We start from the raw sequence: 25,912 nt of genomic DNA, 5'->3' as shown, positions 1-25,912 counted from the left end.
TGTGAGAGCCCGACAAACCTTGGTACATGCACTAGTCACATCAAGGATGGACTATGGCAACCTTCTCTATTTAGGCACCCTGGAGAAGAACCTCAGCCGCTTACAGGTCCTACAGAATGCCGCTGCCCGATTGGTGCTTAGACTACCCAGAAGAGCTGCTTCGGCAGCGGCTCTCCGGTCCTTGCACTGGCTCCCGGTCAGAAGCAGGGTAGAATTTAAAGCACTCTGTACGTGCCATCGGATCATTAATGGGAGATCCCCTCTCCCTCTGCAAGGACTTTTGACACCTTATGAGCCTCCCCGCTCCCTGAGATCTTCCGGCTCTGGACTCCTGGTTGTCCCTAAGGTGTCCAAAGCACGGATGGGGGGAAGATCTTTCAGATGCCTTGCAGCCGCTAGATGGAACAAGCTGCCCATGGCGTTGCGATTAGAGCCATCTGAATCAATTTTTAGAGCTAAGCTCAAAACTGCTCTATTCGCTCAGTAGGTGTGCCGCTTCTGTATGTTCCAGTAATAAAGTATCTTCTCAGCGCGGGGACACGCCGTTGTTGCGTCACCATGCGCTTTATAAAACCCCCTAAATAGAAATAAAATAGAAATAGTAATGCCTTCAGGGAGTCCATCATAATTTTGCACACTATGCATGACAATGTTATCGGCCTTGACCTCATGATTCAGATTGTAAAATTTGACATTTGTGCACACAAAACATATGCGGGTACTTTGTATCTAGGGGTTTTCAACCCTGTTCCTGCCATGAGGGAGTACATGTTTCACCACCTGGACATTCACATCATGTCCGGGATGTACATGACACTTTATTAGTCCATTTGTGCTTCATTTGTTTGGTGGTCTGTTACATGACTACACACTATTGAGTCATGATGGAGGGGGGGCTGTGTGCCAGCAAACTACATGGGTGGATATCCATGTGGGATCTGACAAAACAACCACATGTGGTGTGTCACCCAGTGTGTGACAGGATACATTCTCCATGGAGTATGTCACTGCTGTGAGTGATGTGTTGATATGCAACTATCATGAGTGTTACAGGTTAGGGATGTACACATACAGGTATGTAGTTGTTGTATGATGTTGGAAATGCACACCCCTATGACTGAGCACTGCTGGGAGTCCTGTGCACCCACCCCTCCTATGTCTGGGCACTGCTGGGAGTCCTCTGCACCCACCCCCTATACTGTTGGGCACTGCTGGGCACTTCTGGGAGTCCTGTGCACCCACCCCCTATACTGTTGGCACTGCTGGGCACTGCTGGGAGTCCTGTGCACCCACCCCTCCTATGTCTGGGCACTGCTGGGAGTCCTCTGCACCCACCCCCAATACTGTCAGGCACTGCTGGGCACTGCTGGGAGTCCTGTGCACCCACCCCCAATACTGTTAGGCACTGCTGGGAGTATTTTCCACCCACCACTCAGATGTGACGCACCGTACACATACATTAGAGACGTGTGTGTGGCACGTATCACTATTTCAATGGTGATATGCGATAGCGTAAGGCGCACCGTACCCCGACATTAATGGTGTATATGCGGCACGTTTCACTATTGCAATGGTGATATGTGCCTGCGTGTGGCGCACCTGACCCCGACATTAATGGCGTATATGCTGCACGTATCACTATTGCAATGGTGATATGCGATAGCGTGTGGCGCACCGTACCCCAACATTAATGGCATTTGTTTGGCACGTTTCACTGTTGCAATGGTGATGTGCGCGTGCGTTTGGTGCACCTGACCCCGACATTAATGGCGTATATGCTGCACGTATCACTATTGCAATGGTGATATGCGATAGCGTGTGGCGCACCGTACACCGACATTAATGGCGTATGTGCGGCACGTTTCACTGTTGCAATGGTGATGTGCGCGTGTGGCGCACCGTACTGGTATACTTCCATTGTTGCGTTAGGTTGTACTCACCGTCTGCGCCGTCGTCGGTTTCTATGTACAAGGTCGTAGGCTTACAGGACTGGGATGACCCGGACAATGGGATTCATGTCGTGTATGTCGCGTACCGGGGTGTGGTTCGGGCTGGGCTCTGCTTTTACGGCTGTTTTCAGCTCCTGTAGCAAAAGGGCCATACGGAGTGTCGTCAACACGGATCATACTTCCTGGTCCGGAAAGAGCGGCCTATTTACGTTCGAACGCAGCGTACCGCGTCACCCGGGTACAATCCATATGTACTTTCCAGTTGTAAGGTCTTTGGTACGAGTCGTATGGAGTGGCGCTTTGGGTTAGGATCGTACTTGCTAGTTCGTACGGGGACGTTGTAGGTGTACGATTCGTAAGGGAAAAACGCTCCGTACAGCTAATCAGAGCGCTTTTTCCCGAATCGGAATCGACCCCATAGTGTCCAAATCTTTCTATAAATAATGTTGACAAGATTTCTGATTTACAATGAGAACATTTCATATCTTGATTAGCTGTTTTTACTAATTTGTTAAAAGACACTGATTTGCAATCTGGTTTTGTCAAATATATGAATCGATCAGTCTCTATTTCAGTGCTTGAAGAAAATGAATCACATTTATGATCCCTTCTGTAACTTAATCCAAATACATTTTCAATTTCAATCCCTTCATTTTCCAAAACTGCAAGCATAAACATAAGAAACTCTTGTGCATCTTGTTGTATATTAAGTGTAAATTACGAAGAACCAGAACATATATCCAAAAGATGCTGTATACCAGAAGCAGCATGGAGTTTAGTTCTATCAGTTGCCAACTTTTGAAAAATAAAATGCAGTAAAGAACAGAATCTTTTTTCTTGATTTTCCATAATTTTATGATGAAGATCTTCTAGTTAAAAGACAACATTTAGAGTTACATTAGCATAGCAGTTGATACCATTACTATGTTCTAACTGGTATCCTACAATATCATCAACAATGTCCATTTTCATTTTCTTTGCATCCTCATCATTCTCTTGAATTATTTTCTTTTTTTGAACCTCACTAGAATGTTTGTCATATTTTCATTTTGAGCACACTACACGTTTTTCATATACTGGATATTCACCTGAGTTAGTAGCATACTGTCGTCTTAACCAATTATACTCTCTTACACAATTTGCATGAATCAGCACTATCCTTTTTCTCATCAAAATCAATCACATACAAACCAGATAATGTTCTTACTCGAGACAATGCAACATATGCCATCACTTCTTTAAACACTGTAATTCCAATATTTACCAGAGCACTGTCTACACTTAAACCTTGAGATTTATGAATTGTTACTGCATATGCTAAAGAAAGAGGAAATTGTTTTCTATGAACGTACAAGTCTTTTACAAGCAAAGTCCGAAAAGCACAATATCCAATCTCTTAATGTGGTCAAATTTAATCTTCAAAAATGTAATTCCAACTTTTTCCATTGCTCCATTCACTAAACCTTTTTCAACATCTAAATTACGCCGTTTACACATACATATAAAGTCTTTTTTAAACCAGCAGTCTTAGATACAGACTTTTCCAAAGAATCCAATTTTGAATGTAATTTCTCTGAGAGAAGAATACTAACCCCTTCAGGTTCCATTTTATCAGTGGCTTCCATTTTCACTATTGGTTGTTTCTCCAGTTTCAAAAGTTCTTGATTGAATGTAGAACACTGTTGCAGTGTTGGCATTAGACAAACTATAGACTTCTTTTCTCCAAATTTTTGGTACATTACTTCAGGTGCAATATTTTGATTTGGAAACAAGTTTGTTAGTAGTCGACTTTCTAATGCTTCTTTACCATGGTTTATCAAAACACCAATTCTAATATCTTGAAGGATGTTCCCATAATTTCCGACACTTGCTTGTCGCATATTCTGAATAAGTTATTTATATTCAAAAAGAGACCAAATGTTCACATTTTCAATACTTCCCAAACATTTCTTAGTGTCTTCATGAACAAGAGTTTTAAAAACTGGTTGTCCTTTTACAGGAGTAAGTTGTAATAAATCGCCAAATACAATTGCATGTTTTCCTCCAAATAAAACATCATAATCTGTTTTTAAAATCTGTTCCATTCTTAAATGTACAAAGGCAGGCATTACGTTTGAGACCATGCTCACCTAATCAATAATCAGTAGTTTCATTTCTTCAGTACTCTTGAAACTTCATAACAAGCTTCTCCAGATAGCTTGTGATATTCCAACTTATTTTCATGCTCAACTGGTAGCATAAGTAATCGAAGTAATGTAATCCCTTTAATGTTATGTGCTGTGAACCCAGTTGGAGTGGTTACAACACAAAATAAATGTGATTGAGTGGTTTTATGTGGATAACTGGTCAAAACTTTAATTAGAAAACTTTTTCCTGTTCCAGCTTGTCCACTGATATACATTCAAATAGGTTTAAATGATATTCATTCTCATTCTTTTTTTCATGCAGTAAAACATGCTGTATCTGCTGTGTAACTTGCTGATATATTTGTTTTTGTTCAATATTTAGTTGTTCTTCCAAGTTTTCTAAATCAATAATATCCTGTTGTGCTAGTTGCATTTCTGTTTCTACTTCATTCATAGCAATTGCTGTTTGATTTTTAGGAATTTGTTGTCCTAGTGGATCGTGACTTAGTGGAGCAGAACTCTGACTATCTTGAGAACTGTCTGTAGCTATTTCTGCTGCAATAGTAGTTTCTTGTTCAATCTCTTCATTTAACATTTGTTGATAAGTAGGGGAAAATATGCACTGAATGTTATTTTTACATGCATTAAAAGAATCTTCATAGCAGTAGAACTCTCCAAGTAATTCCGCCTCACTACTCGATGGCTTGTAAAGTTGCAGAAGTGCTAAATAGAAAAATTCCCTTTTATCTGGAGTTTCACAACTGAGTTTCCTGTGGTTAAGTAGATTTCCTTTGGCATGTTTTACCAAACATCCATCACATGCATTTACTGCATACTTTTGTTCATTTATATTTTGCGTAACATTTCTCTTAAAGCTATATTGTTGTAGTACTTCATAGAGACATAGGTTTTCAGATGTGGACTTCTTTTAAGGTAGTATGTATCCAACATGTTTGTTTTAACAATATCTGTAATTTCCAGTTCATTTAATGCTAAGTATTCTTGTACAGATTTCAATACTCGATTTTGTGTTGCAGCAAGACCTAGACTTACCCAAATGATTCCTCTTGACTTTGAAAATAAACTTGAAGATGTCAACCGATTCGAGCATTCGTACAATACAATCTCTCAATGGGAAAGCATCTTCAAACTAAAACTGTACAATTTGTTACTTAGAGTCTTCTCTTGTGAAAGTTCTTCACATATTTCTTTCAACTCTGTCTTTTCAGATTTAGTTATATATGATGTAACATAGCGAGCAACAGCAATTGAATTATCTGCAACATACTGGATATCCATATTTGCATTCCACATCGTCAAAATCACTGGATTGTAATCATTAATATACTTTGAATCTTCACATCTTTATATATTGTAAGTATTCTTTCGAGATTTTCAAATTATAGTATGCCTCACTGCTGACTTGAAACTGTTGACTCTTCCTTTGGAAATTACTGGACGTGGGAATCCAAAACAACATTTTGTATAAACTTTTTCCTTTGACTTGTATTTCTGTCGACAATATTTCCCACATCAATGACTTTCAAACCGTAAAACTTGTTGTCTCAAGGTAATTTCTCCTCCTGTTTTTGGAATAGCACAGTTAGAATAGGTTCTAAATTTAGGTGCATCCTTGATCCATAATAGCATATGTATATGAAGAGCACCTCTGGCTTGATACTCCTTTCTCCAAAAGAAATCAATAACTTCTCAAAGAGGTGGGTTATTTTTATTGCAGATAAAATAAATCATACCTTGATACCTATGATTACAATATCTGCACACATTTATAGGATCCAAGGAACACAGTTCTCCAGCTGTCTTCAATTCAATGTTGATGACATTCCCATTCGCAATGCTGATGACATTCGCATGAAGCGAAGGAAACGGAGATACTGGTGAAAAGATACTGTTGCAATATTGTGTGGCAGCGCGAATGAAATACTATTTGCATTGCCAATTGAAAAATTGAATTTGAATTTGAATAATTGATTTTACATGCACCTTGAAATAGCGCGCACTAAACGATTTTAGTTTAGGAAGCGCGACCTATATTTTTTAAAAAGACACTGCGCCGATTGATTTTACTAATTTGCACTGTGTACTATGTGACATGTAATATTTTCTCTGCCTCACTCACCATTTCATGACTCCTGCCGCCCCGGTCCACCGCAAGCGCTAGGCTTGTTTGAGTGGAGGGCGCAGGGAGGTTCCTTCTTCCAGCCTCCCGGCCGTGGCAGGCACCGATTGGCTGCGCGGACAGAGGCGGAGCTGAAGAGCCCGTCCTCTACTTAAGCCCATTGACTCTCCCAGTCTCCCTGATGACATTCGCATGAAGCGAAGGAAACGGAGATACTGGTGAAAAGATACTGTTGCAATATTGTGTGGCAGCGCGAATGAAATACTATTTGCATTGCCCATTGAAAAATTGAATTTGAATTTGAATAATTGATTTTACATGCACCTTGAAATAGCGCGCACTAAACAATTTTAGTTTAGGAAGCGCGACCTATATTTTTTAAAAAGACACTGCGCCGATTGATTTTACTAATTTGCACTGTGTACTATGTGACATGTAATATTTTCTCTGCCTCACTCACCATTTCATGACTCCTGCCGCCCCAGTCCACCGCAAGCGCTAGGCTTGTTTGAGTGGAGGGCGCAGGGAGGTTCCTTCTTCCGGCCTCCCGGCCGTGGCAGGCACCGATTGGCTGCGCGGACAGAGGCGGAGCTGAAGAGCCCGTCCTCTACTTAAGCCCATTGAATCTCCCAGTCTCCCTGATGACATTCGCATGAAGCGAAGGAAACGGAGATACTGGTGAAAAGATACTGTTGCAATATTGTGTGGCAGCGCGAATGAAATACTATTTGCATTGCCCATTTAAAAATTGAATTTGAATTTGAATAATTGATTTTACATGCACCTTGAAATAGCGCGCACTAAACGATTTTAGTTTAGGAAGCGCGACCTATATTTTTTAAAAAGACACTGCGCCGATTGATTTTACTAATTTGCACTGTGTACTATGTGACATGTAATATTTTCTCTGCCTCACTCACCATTTCATGACTCCTGCTGCCCCGGTCCACCGCAAGCGCTAGGCTTGTTTGAGTGGAGGGCGCAGGGAGGTTCCTTCTTCCGGCCTCCCGGCCGTGGCAGGCACCGATTGGCTGCGCGGACAGAGGCGGAGCTGAAGAGCCCGTCCTCTACTTAAGCCTTATGCCCTCTATGACGCGCAGCGAATACGCGCTGCGACCGCGCCATAGCCGCGCCAAAGACAAGCCTAAGACCAGCCCGTCTGGGCCCGTCTGGGACAGTACGGGGCATGGGGCACGGAACAATACCCTTTTGGGGCGGCAACATACAGGTATGAGCTCTGCATACCTCAAGAGCCTGCGCCCATTAAAAAATAAAGACTGCAGTGTACTAATGCCCTCTCTCACCAGTGGCACTTCGTGCTGTAACTGCAACCTGAACCTGTTTAACTTTCAGCCCTACCCTGACCCTTTACCCGTCAAGCTAACACCTAAACTGCGAGCAACACCAAAGACTCGTGATTTCTCCTTCTATAGTGTCAACTGCAGATCCTTACCGCAGCACAAATTTGACATTTTTAATCTTTTACTGGATAACAAACCAAGCGCCCTCTTCCTAACAGAAACATGGCTGCATGACAGCGCAGGCCCTGATATAGCAACCGCACTTCCCCCTGACTATGCCATAGTCAGGAGAGACAGAGAAGATCATATAGGAGGAGGAATCGCTATCATTTTCAAGCGGGATATTACATGCACGCTTGAATCCGTCCCCATCCCTGACTGCGAAGCAGCCTCGTTTAAAATTACCCTAAACCCCAATTTTATGGCCTCTGGCATCCTAATATATAGGCCCCCTGGATATGCCAACTCCTGGGCTGCTAATCTGATAAATTACATTACTCCCTTTCATCTTGCCTCAAAAAACTTCACTCTTCTGGGAGACCTGCACTTGGATGACCCCCTAAATACGGCCTGTACAAATTTACTCGACGATCTAGCAGCTTTAAATTTAACCCTAATCAACACTGGAGCTACCCACAAGGCGGGGCATCTGCTTGATCCCGTTCTCACAAATATTCCTGAACTCTCCTGGCTAGACACGACTCCGATTTGCTGGTCAGATCATTACCTTATTCATTTTTGTCTGAAATTACCAACATCTCCGAAAACAAACACTACCCGGCCTTCATCTATGATAAGGAACTGGAAACTTCTAGATATGGGGGAACTTAATCTCACCCTAGAAAGGCATCTTCCAGGCTCAGTCACGGACATAGAAAGTATTGCTTTGGCCACTCATTCTTGGCTAGAAAATGCAGTCGAAAGATGTCTTCCCCTATCCCAAGTAAAAAGCAATACCCACCGCCCCCCGGCTCCTTGGTTTAATGACTCCCTGAAAATTATTAAATCTAAATGCAAAACCCTTGAAAGAAATTGGCGGAAAGACTACGCTCATGATAAAAAAATCATGTACCACAAAGCCAGAAACTAATACCACTCAGCCTGCAACAAAGCCCGAGCCCTTCATGTGGCCAAAACCATCAACCCTGCGCCCAACAAAGCGAAAATACTATTTAACACGGTAAAAAACCTCGCAGGGGAAAAAACGGTTGCATTGGCTCGCCCTTTAGACAAAAAACAATGCCAAGATCTTGCCTCCTTTTTCAATGAGAAAATTGAGAATATCATCTCTGGCATTAGGAGTAACCTCCCTACCCGTGACCCTGGTGAACTAACTCCCTCCTGGCCGAGTGACATTAACATCATTGAATCTTGGCCTCCTTTTACCGTAGAATCACTTGTTTCCACCCTAAAAACAGTTCAATCAGGTTCCCCTCGTGATCCGGTACCCGCTTCTGTTCTTAAAAAACTGGACGTTCCTGCCCTGTCCATTATTGCTGAAACTTTAAATTCTTCCCTTCAGCTCGCCGCAGTGCCATCAATATGGAAACACGCCATGGTCAGCCCACTCTTAAAAAAAACCACTGCAAATCCGGAGCTCTCCGCAAACTACCGGCCCATTTCACTCCTCCCTATTTTCTCAAAACTATTGGAAAGACACATTCACTCTGCCCTCACCCTCTTCACCGAAGAAAACTGTCTTCTCCATCCATCCCAATCTGGGTTTAGGGCCGGCTTCTCCACTGAAACAGCCCTACTAGGAGTAACCGAAAACATCAGGAAACTCCTAGATGATGGTCAGACAGTCGCACTCATCTTACTAGACTTGAGTGCGGCTTTCGACACCATCTCCCACTCCAAACTCCTGGCCACTCTTGGGAGAAATGGTATCAGGGGGGACGCGTTAAAATGGATTGAGTCCTTCTTGTCACAGAGAACCTTCCAAATTACATCCTCAATAGCCTGCTCCGATACAATGAGCGCCCCCCATGGAGTACCACAGGGCTCCATCCTAAGCTCTCTGTTTTTTAATCTCTACCTCCGGCCTTTGGCTGATCTTGCTGACGAATCTGGCCTCACCCTCATTACATACGCAGATGATTCCCAAATCATCTTCTCCCTGTCAGAATCAAACCCACTGATCCCATCTCGTCTTAAACAAGGTCTCCAAAACATCTTCAGCTGGATGTCCACACACCAGCTGAAACTGAATGGAGACAAGACCGAGGTCCTCCTTCTGGGGAAAAACAAAGACCTTTGGAACGCATCTCACTGGCCCTCCGAGCTTGGATCCATTCCCACTCCCGCTACCCTAGTTAGAAATCTGGGTGTCACCATCGACAACACCTTGTCCATGAAGCAGCAGGCTAACAAAGTGGTTGGCCTCTGCTTCACCATCCTGAAATGGTTAAAGAAGATCCTTTGGATGTTGCCCCTTGACACCCAAAAGTCCGTAGTCAATGCACTTATTACATCTAGGCTTGACTACGGCAACATTCTCTACCTTGGCTCAAACAAAGCTGTCATTAACCGACTACAAGTGGTCCAGAACTCAGCGGCTAGGCTACTCTGTAATATTCCAAAAACTTTTAGTGTGTCCAGCCACCTAAAAGACCTACATTGGCTCAGGGTGGAAAGCCGCATTAGGTTCAAAGCCCTGAGCTATATGTTTAGGATCAAAGCTGGTACCGCCCCTAAATATCTCCAAACCCTCGCCATTCCCTACACCCCGGCTAGAGCACTACGTTCTCAAAGTGCTGCAAACTTTTCCACCCCAAAGTTCAGACTTGCAAGAATGGGAGGAAGATCTTACGCTGTCCTGGGGCCCACACTCTGGAACAAACTCCCCCTCCATATCCGCAAAGAAGACAGGTATAACACCTTCAGAAAACACCTAAAGACCTGGCTCTTCCAGAAATAATCCACCGTCATTTACCATCCTCCTAAAATTGCTTCAACCCTGTCATCGGCGCGGGGAAACCCTTGTTGGGTAGCTGTGCGCCATACAAATGCAAAAAATAAAATAAAATAAAATAAATGTTTTTAATATTTGAATTTGCTTCTCATAGAAATTCAAGTAAATCATCCCATGCGTATTCAGCAGAGCTTAGCGTAACAAACCATGTAGGGGTTACTAAGTTTCTTAACATACATTTAAGTTCTCCGTGATGACGGTACCAATACTCATTAGTACCACATTGACATGCCATCTAATGAATAAATTGAGATTCTAAATGATTGTCTCTTTGTTGTACTTTGTCTATGAATTCCTTTGTAGCAACATGTGTAAGATCAACTCCTGTTATTAATATGTGGTTCACTGCATATGAAATTCCAGACAAGTCACTTTCAAACAGAAGATGAAATATATATGGAATACATTGGTGAAATCCTGGATCTTCTGAGTACAATCTTGCTGTACGATACTCTGAAGCGGGAATCTGCACGAGTTGTTCATCACATCGTCCACCTTTTCCAGTGGGGAAAAGCTGTGAAAAACAACGGGCTTCTAAACTTCTTTCCCAAACACTCATAGGAGTTCCCTTTGCTTTCTTCATTTGGAATAATTCAATAGTATTTCCAATCACTTCTTTTGAATGTAAAGGATGTATACAATAATGTTCATACATTTCTTCACTCCTGGAAACATCCACTTTTTGATTTTGCCAGTTGAAATATCTATAACATCTCCTAAAGATATTTCTTCTTCGTCCACATGTATATTTTTATAATAGATATTGTTTTGTATAAGATATTATATGCTTTTTGAAGCTTGATAACATCTACTAACACTCGCCATATTTACCGACTCTTTGTTTGTACACCATTAACTAGAATACCTACAGGTTCAATTTCCTCTCTCTCTACAACAATTTCAATATTTTTTTTAAGATCTAAAGGTAAATACACAATTCTTCCTTTTAAACCTCTTTGTAAATCTGTTGAAGGCAGCTTACCTGTTTTAGGCGCCATACGAACATTAGCCTGAAACGAGTGCACAGATTGAATAAGAATAGATTCATATGTATTTAAATCTACTACTTCTGAAGGAATACCTACCAACTCCAGGTTATTATGTAAAGCTCTAGTTCGCATTTTATTCTCTTCTAGTTTGCTGTAACAATATTTACAAATACGTTGATTACTATCCAACTCAAAACAACCGTCCACCAACAAAGAAGCACCACATTGCTCCCACTTATCATTGTTTTCCTTTTCAATTTTTAAATACACATCAACATTCCTAGTTTGACTTCTATAATGAGTACGTCGACAAAAGAAACAAACATAGTTTGGTTTTTCACAACAAACTACCTTAAACTTTGTAATTTCTTCTGCATACTTCTGAGTACTACTATCTTCCACCTCTTGTTTAACACCTACACTTATGAAACTCTCACTTTTTCTACACTCCTCTTCAGAACCAAAGAAACTAAAGTGTATATCATCACAAACCTTTTTAACGTCCAATACTGAACCATATAAAAGAGCAGTGTTTATTTCACTTAAACGTAATGCAGGACTCTTTACATAGTATAATCTTCTCACTAACTTCTGCATTTCTGAATGATGTACTGCTAACATTCTCAAATGATGACAAGTAGTCAGTCAATAAACTTTATTCAGTTTTGGTTTAAAAAACCATAAAAGTTACACCGACAATATACAAAAAAACAACGATAGATTATTGACATGATTTTAGAATAAAAGAAAAATCCAGTACCACACAAAAGATCATCTATGAACATGGCTAAACAAGCAAACGCTACATATACATACAGTGCCTTGATTTCAAAAAGAACCCTACTATAAAAAGGGATACAATCATCCTTCAACAGTTAAAGATACACAAGAGCTGGTCTCACTTGTTTAAAATTCATTTTGTTTAAAATAGGAATAAAAAAATGCCTGCGGGGGACTTCATACAATTTACAGAAGAACACAAAGTGCAGCAAATCCTGCGGAGACTTTCCGTTGCAGCCGTAGGAAGCTAGCACTTGACCTGTGTTAGCCCCCTTCGGTCTTGAAGATGGAAAAGATTAATCTGAAACCTAGTTAAAAGGAATTTCTCCTGTGTTGTTAAAGAACCCATGAGATATGGTTCCGTCAATGGTGCTGTTTAAGCAATAAATATGACCGGACACTAGGTTTTCGGACCTCCACTGCTTCCCTATCTGCTTGCCTTTGGCTCAGAAAGACCGTCTTGGTTAATTCCACATCCTTTCTTACAATAGCATCTGGATTAGAGAATAAGACGCCCCACCAAATCAATTTAAACCCTCTCTTAATATAATTAAACCAGGAGATGCGAGCCACATTATCTAGGGACATGCATTCTCTTAAAATCAAATGAGTGAGGTTTAAATCATCGTTCAACCAGGACTTTAGCCAGAAAAGCAGAGGACAAGAGTATTACTTAGATAGGAAACCCCGAATTCCTCGTGTACCGCTAAGTTCGAGGTTTACCGCTAAGTTCGAGGTCACCCGCGGAACACATAATAAACGTTTCCAGAACCCATTTTCCACTACCTGGAGGGAATCAGTAGCAGCGTATCCCCAGATTTCATTACCATAAGTTGCTATGGCTAGACTTTTTGCTTGATACACTTGTAGCATAGCTCCTGTTGGTTTCTTGCCTAATTTAGAGGCAAAGATAAAAATTGCTGCATTGACCCTGGCCAGATCCCCTTTTTTCTGAATTAGGGAGTCCCATTTTAAATGATCATCAAATAAGACACCTAAGTAGGAAAATACATTTTACGGGGATCTTAGCATTGCCAACACTGAACTGAAAACTCTTTTTCATTTGTTTCCCCACTTTCATGACATAAGACTTTGAATTATTAATAGCCAAGTCCATTTCTCTCATAAATCCCGAAAATGCAGTTAAAAGAATTTGTAAACCCATTTCAGTACTGGATATTAGGAGGGTGTCATCCGCGTAAAACAGAACTGGAATACCCCACCATCCAACATAGGGGAAATCAACTCCTGCAGTCCTCAGTACACTGTCTAATTTATTAATATGAAAGTTAAAGAAAAAAGGCGCCAGAATGCAGCCTTGCCAGACTCCCTTCTTAATCTCAAAGTCCCTTGTAACCTGCAAGTCTTGTGAGAACCTGACATTGGCTTTAGTCGATAAATGCAGGTCCTCAAGAAAATTGACAATACTATTTTCCACCCCCATTGCGCTCATGGACTGCCATAGTTTGACCCTGTTTACATAGTCAAAAGCAGATGACAAGTCAATGAATGCAGGGTGGATAATTCCAGGGCGAGCAACAGTGTATTTGCTCAGTATTATGAATAGATTAAGACACTGGGCAACAGTGGAGCGTCCCGGCCAAAAACCATACTGAACCTCCGACAGAATCTTATGCTCATCTGCCCAGGTTGTCAGTCTCTGTAAGAGGACATGTCCCACCACTTTGACAACTGAATCAATAAGCAAAATTGGTCTATAGCAGTGGGTGCTGTTTCTATTGCCCTTTTTAAAAACAGGGACTATGGTTGAAGAAGCTCCAGACCGAGGACAACCATTCTTTGCCGCAGCATTGAATACTGACTATAGTATCAGAGCCCAAAATGAGGGGTCCGACTTATATAGATCCGGGGGGGTCCCATCTGGGCCTGGTGCTTTGTTAATAAATAGCCCCATAATTCCTTCTAGGATCTCACTGCTTTCAAAATTAATCACTGGGTCCTTCCTTTCCTGGGTTTCACTACAAATAGGCTCAAGCGGGCAGTCAAACATAGATTTAAAATGGAGTACCCACTCCGCCTCTGTAATGTGTGAAACACGGCCCCCCTTTCCTGATCAAACAGTGGCACATTCACAAACCTCACACTATTCCTTAGAGTACTAGAGTCAATCAACTCCTTCCAGACATCTTCCTTCAAGGCACCCTTACGTTTAGCCATGGCTAACTTATATTCCTTACGACGAACACTGACCTCAGATTGAATTCTTGGCTTAGCTGCCAAAGCTTCCCTTAGCAACTTAGCTGCTTTTGAACAGTAGGAGTCAAACCATCTGGGGCCATGTGAGAAGTTTCCTCTTGCTGGAGCACATAACAAGTTGCCCACTGTTTGAGCTATTGACTCGTAAACGCCAAGAATCTCATTAGAAGTGGACCTCTCGGATGTACATAATATCAATTCATGGGCACAAGATGTTTTCATTTTGTTATACAATCTATCTGGGGACACCTGGGACCATTTTAGTCTACGCTTTCCATCTTTCGGTCCCAGAGTACCCCTGTTTGGAGAGTCCCCAGTTTTTACTAATAATGGGCGCATCATATGAACTGTTGGAGGGTTGTGGTCGCTGAATTCACTTACTGCAATATTAAAACCATTAAAAAAAGATTGCGAAGAAGAAGAGATTAAAATAAAATCAATCTTCCACCTCTTGTTTAACACCTACGCTTATGAAACTCTCACTTTCTCTACACTCCTCTTCAGAACCAAAAAAACAAAACTGTATATCATCACAAACTTTTTTTACATCCAATACTGAACCATGCAAAAGAGCAGTGTTTATTTCACTTAAACATAATGCAGGACTCTTTACATAGTATTATCTTCTCACTAACTTCCGCACTTCTGAGTGATGTACTGCTAACATTCTCAAATTATGACAAGTAGTCAGTCAATAAACTTTATGTTTAAAAAACCATAAAAGTTACACAAACAATATACATAAAAACAACAATAGATTATTGACATGATTTTAAAATAAAAGAAAATCCAGTACCGCACAAAAGTTCATCTAAGAACATGTCTAAACAAATAAACGCTACATATCCATACAATGCCTTGATTTCATAGATGCTTTTAAGAACCCTACTATAAAAAAGATACAATCATCCTTCAACAGTTGAAGATACACAAGAGCTTGTCTCACTTGTTTAAAATTCATTTTGTTTAAAATAGGAATTAAAAAATGCCTGCGGGGGACTTCATACAATTTACAGAAGAACACAAAGTGCAGCAAATCCAGCGGAGACTTACGTTTAGCCAAGGCTAACTTATATTTCTTACGACTGACCTCAGATTGAATTCTTGGCTTAGTTGCTAAAGCTTCCCTTAACAACTTAGCTGCTTTCGAACAGTAGGAGTCAAACCATCTGGGGCCATGTGAGAAGTTTCCTCTTGCTGGAGCACATAACAAGTCGCCCACTGTTTGCAATATTGACTCGTAAGCGACAAGAATCTCATTAGGAGGGGACCTCTCGGATGTACAGAATATCAATTCATGGGCACAGGATGTTTTCACTTTGTTATACAATCTATCTGGGGACACCTGGGACCATTTTAATCTACACATTCCATCCTTCGGTCTCAGAGTACCCCTGTTTAGAGCTTCCCCAGTTTTTACTAATAGTGGGCCCATCATCTGAACTGTTAGAGGGTTGTGGTTGCTCAATTCACTTACTGCAATATTAAAACCATTAGAAAAAAAGTTGTGAAGAAGAAGAGACTAAAATAAAATCAATAAATGATCCCTTGCTGTGTCCTTTAAAAGTTGGCACAGAAAACTTAAAATGTGGATCAGTTAAGGACATCGTGACCATCATATCACATTCATTTAGTATGTTATTTAACAGTTCCCTTTGAGGGTGATGTTCAAAATGAAAAATCCTCTTACGGAGACAGCCCAACTCCGAAATACATGTTAGTGATGGATTACCACAGGGGTGTAATATTAAAATCGCCAGAAACCAAAAGGTTATGAAAGCTAGGGCCCATAAATTGTTTTATAGTTGCTCCCAAGATAGTACTATTACAAGCCACATACGGACACGCCACTGAGTTATAAAAATTGACGATTCCCCATCTGGTGTCCCCCCTTATTGCTGACAATGCCGCAATTCCCGGGTGTGTGGTTGGCATCACTTGCAATTTACAATCAACAGTCACAGGGATATAAGTAACTAGACCACCCTTTGGTCTACCACTCACCGATGTAGTGGCCGGGACGAAGAAGGCCTTATAACCTTCCAAACATAGATCGCAGTCCACTGACCATGTTTCTTGGAAACTAATTACAGCAGATTGCTTCATATAACATACTCACCACGGGTCTTGGAACTTGCTGGCCAACCCTGCAATATTCCAAGATAAGAAATTGTTACACCTCACAGTTAAATACCTCACCGCTGCCACCCCTAGTGACTGGGGCGGGGGGGGTAGCTGGTTCTGGCCCAAGGGGTATATGGACCCTCAGTCAATCACAATTTTCCAATCCTGATAAAGCTGTACATTTGTTGTATAACACCAGAGTATGGATGGTGCCAGGCTGACTATTTGAATCTGTAGCTGGGTAAGTCATAGAAATAGGCTGCTGTCTAGGAGCTGGTTTGCTTATCCAACCTCCTCGATGGGGTACCCTATGACCACTTTCAGGCATGTCCCTGTGGGGGGCTGGCTTGTAAAAATAACCTAGAGGTAAAACCTTGATAGCTGATCCTGTTACGGGAGTGAGACTGATGTCCCTAGATAAAATATGGCCAGCAGTGAAAGGGTTACCAAAATTTATGATAAAGCAATCTCCTCTATCCAGTTTACATGAGCTCCCTATCCAACTAACCCTGCGTGCCATAAGAATGTTTTTGGATACACAGGGGCCCAGTGTGGTATTGTGTGTGAACCAATTACATACTTTATTTATCAGCTCCATATAGTCTTCCTTCACCCCATTTGGGATAGGGAGTACCCTCCCCAAAATCACTACAAATGGGGTGGATTCCCTGAGACACACAGAGGACCCTACTCTTATAGAGGGCTGGCGTGTGATTACTGGTGTATCTGCACTACTGGGCCTGATGGTGTTAAAACTATTCTTCTCTGTCACCTCCCTATTTACTATGGGCCTCAAAGTAGGCCCAACCCCTACTCTTCCCTCCCAACTCTCCCCCCCGTGGCAATGTCATCTTTGTTTGTGGATGTACTAACTGCCCTATACAGCTGATTAGCCCTTTTAATTTGGACAGTCTAGCTTCGACTGAGCTTATTTTTTAAAACATAGGATCTAGCAGGGTAGATAACATAGTTTCAAGCCTACTCCAGAAATTCCCCTCCTGGGTACTCTCAATTAGCTGCCCTACCATAGGCTAAATTATAGAGGTGGGGTTTCCCTCTTACGAGCAGATGATAGTTTCCCGCCAGTTATTCCCTGTTCAGATTTGTTAGATTTCATACACCCCGACCCTTTCTTTTTGTAGAGGGGAATACATTGTTACCATTTGATTTTAATTTTGCTTTCTGCCTTCTTGTTGTAGCTTTAGTTTTCACAGGAGTAGGTTCTTGCTCCACAAATGAGCAAGAAGCAGAATTAATCACTGTGACTGGAGCAGCAGATGAGGAAAAACTCGACCGGGATGGGGATACATCCTGATTGATAACCGACAGGGAATCGGGAAATGCAGGGGTTAGGGAAAGTCTATCTTGCGGGGAGTGGTGGTCAAGGGGGATAGCCTACGTTCAGTCAAATTATCTCATGGATGAGGGCAGATTCTGCCCTCAATATAAAGGCATCTAAAGTTCCAGCTATGCTTTTCCCTAAGTTTGGTTTCCACTTACTTATGATTATCAATCTCTGGACACACTGGGTTAAATACACAGGTCCCTAATAAAGTGCAAGTCCGCTATTAAAGGCGAGATACTTAGTGTAAAATACAATGTGCAAAATACAGGCCAATTTTAAAAACGCAATTTGCTAAAATAATAAATATAGAAACTCTGCCAAACCAAGTTATTATGCTCAAATAGTGCTAAGAAAGTGCTAAGTGCCTAAATAAAAATTAGCAGCATCAATTTAAACAGTCAATCAAAATAATGACACTGAGATGCAACGTGCACTACAGGATCCTGACTCCTAGGACAAAGTCTTGGGCCCATATCTCATACCGAGCCAGGTTTAAAGTTAAGAAGTTTATGCATGCCTTGTCCGTCAAAGCAAAGTACATTGGGATTAGCCAATATCAGCCCAGCACTTTAACTACCATCCAGCAAGAGAAACGGTAACACCAATAGGCCAACAGTACCTGCAAGCAGACTCCTGAGCCTGCACTGGGACCCTCAATGGCAGATGAAAAGAGGGTGGCCCTGCCCTGCCTCTTCCTGGCGATGATGGGCAAGGACGGGCCCACCCTTGGCCCGGGATTCGCCCACGCTGAGGGAGGCTGGCGCTGTTTAAATCGCACCTCCGGGCACGCTCTGCTGCGTCAGGGCAGGCGACGAAGCAAAGGACTCTGGGAAATGAAGTCCCAGTCGAGAGGAGCCAAAGAAGCCGCTCCCCTCACGGCAGTTAAGTGAGGGTGTCTGCTGTGGTGGCTGTTGCCCTCACGGCAGTGGAGGTGCAGAGGTTCCCTCGATGCTGTGTGCCCCTTAGGAATCTTCCGTTTAGCGCGTCCCGCTATTTTAACACACTTTTCTAGAAAGACAAGCCAGATCTTGTCCTTGTCCTTGCAACATCTTAATCTACTGTTTAACACTTTTTTTTACCATACTCTTTTAAGAAATATCGTAAAAAATCAATAGATTTCGGTTGTATACTACTACAATCCCACCTATACACTGGAGCTTGTGAATATCTCCCTTGAACTTCTTTAGCTATTACTTCTTCTACATTTCTAGGAACCATCTTTACTTTTTCAATTGGACAACCATTTTTAATCTCATAAGAATGACCATTGGTATCAACTGTGTGAACTAATGTATTTTGTTGATAATAGCGTTCTTCATTAAAAAAAGGGTTCAGTACTAGAAGTGTGCTTCCATTCACCCAATTTTTTTTGCAAAAGTTAGTTCTATTTACCAGTTATTATTTTTAATTTTCTCCTTCAAAAAAATGTACTGTTTTATTCAATGTTGTCTTTCTCTTTAAAACTAATATAAACAATCTTCTTCTCAATTCAATTCAATTCAATACGATTATACTTTCAATCTGTTGCTTTTTTTAGTAAAATACACATCTTCCTTTATATTTCTTGGAATCTTTCATTACATTTTGCAGTACTCTACTTTTAAACATACATTTCGTAATATCCTTATACTATTTCATCCTTCTTTCATCATAGACTATTTTCCAAAAACATGATCTTCTATTAATATCTCCTTTTTTCGTTTCCTTCTGAATGGTTGTACTTTTCTTCTCCTTTTCTCCATTTTCTAAATTTGTAATCTTCTTTGGAACTTTATTAACAAAATCTTAAGTTCTCTCACCAGAAGCCTTTTTCTTCAATGTCACATGTTGTACTTCACCAAATTTCTTTTAAATGGTTCTCTTTTCTTTCGTTTTGTTTCTTTTGATTTTTTCTTGCCATACTCAATCTTTATTATTAATAATGGTGAGTATCTAAAAATAAAGAAAAGTTTAAATACTTTTATTAAATCATGTAATATTGATAAAATAATTACATACATATATTCTCATATATAAATGAAAAACTATTTCTAATTACATTCCAAAAGTATGTCAGACACTGTAGACAATGGTGCAGAAAGAGGTGAGAGGGGTGCAGAAAGACCAAAGACGTTTTGAAAGATACATACGGCGTGCAAAAAGAAGCAACAGAGGTGTGCAAAGAAGCAAGAGGAATACTGAAAGAAGCAACAGAGGTATAGAAAGAGGCAAGAGGGTGCAAAAAGATAGAAGAGAGATGCAGAAAGAGGCATAAAAGGTGCAGTAAGAAGCAAGACATGTACAGAAAAAAGAAAAAAGGGCAGAATGAATTAACAGAGGTGTAGAAATAGGTAACACGGATGCAGAAAGAGGAAACATGGCTATAAAAAGACCTAAAAGGAATACAGAAAGAAGCAACACACGCAGAAACAGACAAAAGAAGTACAGAAAGAAAGAACAAAGGTACAGAGTCCATGTAGTCCATGTGTTCTGTCTAAGTAATTGAAAGAGTGTATAGGTAATGCCAGGGTGATTGCATAAGTACAGGGATAATGTCTAGGAGATTGGCAGAGTGCATAAGTAAAGTATGGGTGATTGCATGAGTGCAGGAGTAATGTGTGTGAGGTTGTATGAGTATAGTAGTAGTGCCTGGGTGATTAGAGGAGTGCAGAGATACTCCATGGGTGATTTTATAAGTACATAGATCCTGGCTGGGTGATTCAAAGCGTACAGGCCTAGTGCCTGGGTGATTTGAAGACTGCAACAGTAGTACCTGGGTCATTACATAAGTGCATATGTACTACCTGGATGATTTAAGAAGTGCTTTGGTAATGCCTGTGTAATTGTCTAATACAGCAATAATGCCTAGGTGATTCCGTAACTTCAGGGATAAAGATTGGATAATTGCATGACTGCAATGGTAGTGGCTGGGTGATTATGTAAATCCATGAGTAGTGGATACATGATTGAAAGACTGCATCGTAAATACCTTGGTGATTGCATGAGTGTAGCAGTAATGCCTGAGTGATTACAATAGTTCATATGTAGTGCACACATCAATGGAAGAGTGCAAGGATAGTAGTTGGGCGTTTTTATAAGTGCACGACTATTGGCTGAATGATTACATAGGTACACAAGTAGTGCCTGCATGATTGAAAGAGTGGTAATATAGTAGCTAACTGAATGAAGCACTGTATTCTTAATAAGTTGGTGATTGCATGAGTACAGGGGTAACATCTGGGGGATTAAAGAAGTACATAGGTAACGCCTGGGTGATTGCATGACTACAGGAGTACTATCTAGGGATTTACAGTGAGTGGGTGATTTTATAGAAGAATGCAGGACTACTCAGATAGTGCCTGAGAGAATATAGGAGAAGAAATGAGTGCAAAGGAAGTGCCTGAGTGATTTCTTAACAGCATGACCACTGGCTGAGTGATGACATAAGAACAAGGGTAGTACCTCAGTGATTGAAATAGTGCAACAGTAGTGGCTGGGTGGTTATATAAGTGCATGAGTAGTGGCTACATGATTGAAAGAGTACATGGGTAATACCTTGGTGGTTGTATGATTGTATAGGTATTGCCTGGGTGATTGCATGAGTGTAGCAGTAAGACCTGAGTGATTACAACAGTGCATATGTACTGCCTGGATTATTAGAAAATTGCCTGGGTACTACTTGAGTGTTTGTATAACTGCATAAGTGTTGAGCCTAGCAAAATATAAAGCAGCAGACTATTGCATCACTGAAATACAAGTGTCTCCATATTCTTTGAAGCATGCATACATATGTCTCTACATTTGCAAACCAACATCATATCTAAAACAGATATGTATACAATATTTCATAACTCTAAGAGTAGTGCCTAGGTGATTACAGAAGTAGTAAAGTACTACCTGACTGATTACAGGAGTGCAAGGTAATGTCTGGATGATTTTATAAGGGCATGAGTACTTCTTGGGTGATTGCGTAACTACTGAGTTAGTGCCTGAGTGAATAAAGGCGTGCTAAAATACTGCCTGGGTGAATTCTTATGAATATAGGTACAGCCTGCATGATTACATGACTAACAGAAAAAGGAATGGTGGCAGTGGAATAATTGAACCCACCAGCACCTCCGCTGTGTTCGCATCAAAGTCAGTAAATAACCCTGCCTTTTAAAGGTGGTTTCTATGTCTGCATACTCTGCCACCCAGAGTATCACCTAATACAAAACAGAATTCTCCATATGTATTAATACATTTCTAGACATAGACAGAGCACAGCACAAGGTAAGTAAACAGCCGATTGGTCCCAACCAGCAAAGTTATTTTGATCCAAAATTCATGTAACAAATTCTGTTCAGCCAGCGATTTTCATGACAGTTGTTTTAAACCATTGATACAGCTACAGCCAGCCGACACGTGTTTCATCACCATTCACGACTTTTTCAAGGCTTCTATGTAACGTAAGAACAAAAATCGAAAATCACATCTAATTTGATGGATCAAAGCACGCAAAATATGGATAAAATAGTCCAGAGCTAGAAGTAGTAGTTCGAATATAACCTGTAAATCACGTCTGTATATCAATTTTCTTTGTATTTCCAATTCAATGTTTAGAGAAATCAATTCCTGAAAATGTTTGCCGCAGTAGCCTCCAAAAGCAAGTCTTTAAACGTGTAGTGTCCGATGAGACACTCTCTCGAGTATAATTAATTCGTCAAGCGGCATCCAAACGTTATTGAGGTAGTCTAGTGGCAGGGCACCAATATCGTCAAGAATCAATTTGTAAGTAATGTCCAAACTCAAACAGCATGCAGTCCGGTCCCCACCAGCAGTCCATGTGAAATGGCTGAACAGAATTCGTTACATGAGTTTTGAATTAAAATAACTTTGCTGGTTGGGATCAATCGGCTGTTTACTTACCTGTGCTGTGCTCTGTCTATGTCTAGAAATGATTGCATGACTGTAGGGATATTAAATAAGTAGTGCCTGGGTGATTGAATGACTGCAGGGGTAATATCTGAGGGAGTATTCGAATACATACAAAATTCATGGGTGGCTTTATAAGTATATGAGTACTGCCTCTGTGATTACAAAAGTACTAAGGTATTGCATGAGGGATTACATGACTGCAAAGGTAGTGCCTGGGTAGTTGTATAAGTGCATGAGTACTGGCTGAATTATTGCATAAGTGCAAGAGTAGTGTCTGTGTGATTGAAACCATGGAAAGATAGTGACTGGCTGAATGAAGCACTGTATACTTAATGATTTGGAGATTGCATGAGTACAGATGTAACATCTGGGGGATTAAAGAAGTAAATAAGTGTATGGGTACTTCTTGAGTGAATGCAGGACAACTCAGATCTTAACAGGATGACTACTGGCTGAGTGATTACATAAATACAAAGGTAGAATCTCCGTGATTGAAGCACTGCAACTGTAGTGGCTGGGTGATTATATAAGTGCATGAGTAGTGACTACATGATTGAAAGAGTGCATGGGTAATACCTTGGTGTTTGCATGAGTGCATAGGTAGTTCCTGGGTGATTGCATAAGTGTAGGACTAATGCCTGAGTGATTACAATAGTGCATATGTAGTGCCTAGTTCATTAGAAGACTGCATGGGTAGTACTTGGGTGTTTTTATAACTGCATAACTATTACATCACTCTAATACAAGTCTCTCCATATTGTTAGAAGCATGCATACATATGTCTCTACGTTTTCAAACCAACATCATATCTAAAAGAAATATGTATACAATATTTTATAAGTCAATGAGTACTGCGTGGGTGATTACAGAAGTACTAAGGTACTATCTGACTGATGACAGGAGTACAAAGGCAGTGCCTGGATGATGTAATAAGTGCATGGGTACTTCTTGCATGATTGCAGGACTACTGAGATAGTACCTCAATGAATAAAGGAGTGCAAACATACTGCCTGGGTGAATACTTATCAACATAGGTATTACCTGCATGATTACATGACTGCAGGAATAGTTAATTAACTAGTGTCTGGTGAATTCATGACTGCAGGGATAATATTTAGGGGTTTACTGGAATACATAGAAAGTGAATGGGCAATTTTATAAGTCAATGACCTCTGCCTGAGTGATTACAGGACTGAAAGGTAGTGCCTGCGTGATTTTATAAGTGCATGAGTATTGGCTGAGTGATTACATAAGTACACGACTAGTACCTGTGTAATTGAAAGAGTTAGTGACTGGCTGAATGAAGCACTGTATACCTAATGCATTAGTGATTGCATGAGTACAAGAGTAACATCAGGGGGATTAAAGGAGTACGTAGGTAACACCTGGTTGATTGCATGACCACAGGGGTAATATCTGGAGATTTACATGGCTACATAGGAAGTGACTGGGTGATTTTATAAGTGCTTGGGTACTTCTTGGGTGATTGCAGGACTACTAAGGTATTGCCTGAGTGAATAAAAGAGTGCAAAAGTAGTGCCTGGGTTATTTCTTAACAGGATGACTACTGGCTGCTGAGGGATTACATAAGTACAAGGGTAGTGTCTCCATGATTGAAGCACTGCAACAGTAGTGCCTGGGTGATTATACAAGTACGTGAGTAGTAGCTACATGATTACATGGGTAATACCTTGGTGATTGCATGAGTGCATAGATAGTGCCTAGATGTTTGCATGAGTGCAGGACTAATGCCTGAGTGATTGCAGCACCGCTGTATCTGGGGGATTACTGAAGGACACAGCAAGTGAGTGGGAGATTTTTAAAAAGCATGAGCACTGCCTGGGTGATTACAGAAGTACTAAGGTACTGCCTGACTGATTACAGGAGTGCAAAGGTAGTGCCCGGGTGATTTTAGAAGTGTAGGAGCAAGTAGACACATATATATTAGTCACACCACCATGCACAGCTCAAAACTTCACAGAGTACACTTCTATTTTCAAACAGATACTGAGAATTATGCTGTATATATGAATATAACTTTCCGCACATCATACAAATTATTCTACTTATTAACATCTCTGCAAACATCTCAACTCTAACTTTCAGGATCCTGCTTAAATATTTTACAGCTACTTATAACATTAAACCTACCCAAATGTAAAGTTAGAACCCTTCACATATCTTTAGTAAAAGTCTCATCATATTACTAAAAGCATACATGAATATGTCTGTACCATAACACTATCCGAACCTTAGAAATTCACAGAACAAACTTTCAATTTCAAGCAAACATCAAAAATTATACGGCATAATTCAACTGTACCTCTCTAGAAACCTTAAAAAGTAACCTAATCAATAACAACTTATGTCAGCATCTTTTAAAACACACTTTTGTGCTGCATCATCACCATTCTACTAGTACTCACAGTCTTGAGCCTACAACATGAAAAGAAACAACATCTCTATGTTATACACCATGCACCTTCAAATGTATAACACATATCAAAATACATATACAAGTAGAAACATATTTGAGACAGAAGTCCAAGCAAACCTTAACAGTTGACAGAATCCACCTCTAAATTTAAAGCAACAGCTACATTTATGCAGTATATTACAAATGTACATATTCACACACTAAAACAAAATACTATATTCACTAAGCCATCTTCCAGTATACACATATTACCATACAGAAACTATTTCAAACAACATTTAACTACAATAAAATAAACTACAATACACATCTGTATATTTAATAATATATTTCAAACATCACAGTTTTGGAATTATTTTTAAACTTTTAAATAAACCTAATATGTAATTCACCTCACAAATTTATGACTCACCTTCAAATAGATTTGTAGAATTTCAAATATCAAAAACTCATTAAAGATTTTCTTATGCACGCAATCAATTAAATGCATCAGTCTCAGCACAGTAAAACCATTAATGGCAAAGTTTCCCTCTCTTTCGCCACACAAATACATGTAAGTAACAAATCACATTCCTTCCTACATTATTTCAAATTTAAAATACATTTCTATTGGTTAGACATATTAACCCTTCTT

This window comes from Lissotriton helveticus, chromosome 6 (assembly GCF_964261635.1).
Source record: "Lissotriton helveticus chromosome 6, aLisHel1.1, whole genome shotgun sequence".
NCBI lineage: Eukaryota > Metazoa > Chordata > Amphibia > Caudata > Salamandridae > Lissotriton > Lissotriton helveticus.
Note: the sequence above shows the minus strand (reverse complement) of the source record.